At 35.5% G+C, this 2476-nt stretch overlaps 1 pseudogene; it reads right to left on the bottom strand.

Moving 5' to 3' along the window:
• Positions 1 to 385: 385 nt before the first annotated feature.
• Positions 386 to 643, bottom strand: LOC112820660 (small nuclear ribonucleoprotein F pseudogene; annotated as a pseudogene).
• Positions 644 to 2476: the final 1833 nt, after the last annotated feature.

The raw sequence follows: 2476 nt of genomic DNA, 5'->3' as shown, positions 1-2476 counted from the left end.
TATTATCCTTCACATAAACCAGTTTAAATCAGTATTCAAATTCATTATTCATGTATCTATAGCTTTCATTGCAAGATTTGGAGATTTGGTATTTTTACAATTTAAAATAATTATGACTGACTTCTTCCAGCTCAAAATTCTGATACAAAATTTGTGAGTACAAAATGCATAGTATATCACAGTAACCTCTGAATAAATATTTTAGATAAAAGGCAAATCTAAGCTAACATGATCACATGGCTAATGCTTCACTGAAAATTACTTCCATTTCCCAAGAGGTGATTTAGACTTATATATCTTGCATTTACTTTGTTTCTTTTTTTTTTTGGAAAAAAACATGTTTATTGTCTAAAAATGTATATTAAAAAATTCCCCACAAAAGATGCTATTCTTTCATTTTCCCATCTTCTTCCTCTTCTTCAACACCCCTGATATAAAGGACATTACACCTTATTAAAACTTCAGCCAAATGTCCAGACAATGCTCCATCTATGTATTCTTCTGTGTTTGCAAGCTGCATGTTCATATAGCCATCTACAGATACCAGGTAGCCTTTGTACCCCATTCCCCCCTTAGGTTCCACCATTACTGGTTTTCCTGTTAATACATTCAGAAAAGGTTTGGGATTGAGGGGCAAACTCATCATGACTGCAAGCAAATGCTGCAGGCCACTTGCCAACAACTGAACTTTTGTCTGTTTCTGGTGACTAGAATAGCTGTAGCCAGCACATCTCCTTTTAGTTTCTTAATTTCTACAAAAAATAATAAGTTCAAACCCTTTTGATATGATTTAACAGAAGGCAGTTTTCTTAATCTCATGGTTCGTCTAAGAAACTGAGTATATTTGTTGAGGATATAAGAAGACAAGGATTTATTGAATGACAAGACTATCTAAAATAGCTCAGGTGGGTCAGCTGATTGAAGAAATACCTAGATAATATACACAAACATACTGCTATATAATCCCAGAGTGTGAGCTGCTGACTAAATCATGACAAACATCCTTTATTCATTTACTTGCATATTTATTCATAATTCAACAAATATCTGTTGAACAACTCTTATGTTTGAAGCCTACACATTGAGAATAAAAATGACTATGGCATCTTTCCTTTATAACAGAAAAGAGCTCATTTATATTTTTACCATCTGGTGTCAAAGAATAGACATTATCTTAACAGTAAGCACAATGGTCTAGCTTCTAGTTTGAAGAAAACAAGTCATGATTTCTGAGCCACACTTGCAATAGTCCCTTCTTCATGTGAGAAAGACGGTGTCAAGATAGCAAGGCAGGGGGCACCTGGGTGGCTCAGTTGGTTAAGCGACTGCCTTCGGCTCAGGTCATGATCCTGGAGTCCCGGGATCGAGTCCCGCATCGGGCTCCCTGCTCAGCGGGGAGTCTGCTTCTCCCTCTGACCCTCTTCCCTCTCGTGCCCTCTATCTCTCATTCTCTCTCTCTCAAATAAATAAATAAAAATCTTTAAAAAAAAAAAAAGATAGCAAGGCAGGAGCTCAAGCTAAGACAAATTGAACAAGAGCTAAAATGCATATCCAGATACTTTTTTCTGTTACTTATTATTTTACAAGTATTTTACAAGTAATTTACAAGTAATAAAAAGAATTCAGCATCAGAAAAATAACAAAGAATTTGTAAAAGAAGTAGGGGTTTGTTTTTGTAGATAGTTTGCTAAGTGGCTCTAGCTTTGTGGGTTGAGGGGCTGTGGAAACAAGTCTCAATCAAACTACAGTTTCGATGCAAAAGGAAAATCGGATGAAATGAAGAAGGAGACTTATTTATTTATTATATATTTTTAAAAGTAACAATGAGTAGCGGGTTAGTTTTATTCATATTAAGCCTGAGGTTATTTCATTGGTGAGTTATACATGTCAAAGTTATCAGTAGAAACTTTATAATTTCAGAGTGTATGACAAAAGATAAAAATGGTCAAAAAAGGTCTTTAGACTGTGACTTATGTCAGCAGTCTATACTGAACTGTGTGGTGGGTTCTTCACCCAACTGTATGCAGAATCAGTAGGTTTCTGTCAACTTAATTATGATAAGTAAAAGCTTGATCAGTAATGACACACTGCTTTGCATATTTTGGGACTAGTCTGGAACATGGTCATTGACTCCATCTGCTTTTTCTCAAGTCTTTGTCTCTGTCAGTTTATCAGGCCAGAATATGTGATGTTCTATGACATTATATTAAATGGGATAATTCATGTAGAAACACTATGAAAATTGTAGACTGAGTATTAGTTTATGTACTGCATTATTCATGAACAAGTCTGATGTTTCAGAGCAGGCAAGCTGTGTAGCAGATCACTTGTTATTTTGTTGGCACTGAGAATGAATTCCTGCCTGATATTATTCACAACAAGTTGCCATAGGAGCCTATAGTTTGGAGTTAGAGATTATCCCTAAAGGGAAAACAAGTGTCCTATTTGAAAATGGCATGCTCTTGGGGAAGCTGAC

The sequence above is a fragment of the Callorhinus ursinus genome, unplaced genomic scaffold (genome assembly GCF_003265705.2).
Source record: "Callorhinus ursinus isolate GAN/ISIS: 27379988/994484 unplaced genomic scaffold, GSC_fseal_2.0 scaffold10, whole genome shotgun sequence".
In the NCBI taxonomy this organism is placed as follows: Eukaryota; Metazoa; Chordata; class Mammalia; order Carnivora; family Otariidae; genus Callorhinus; species Callorhinus ursinus.
The sequence above is the reverse complement of the archived record's forward strand: the minus strand, read 5'-3'. Positions and strand labels throughout refer to the sequence as shown.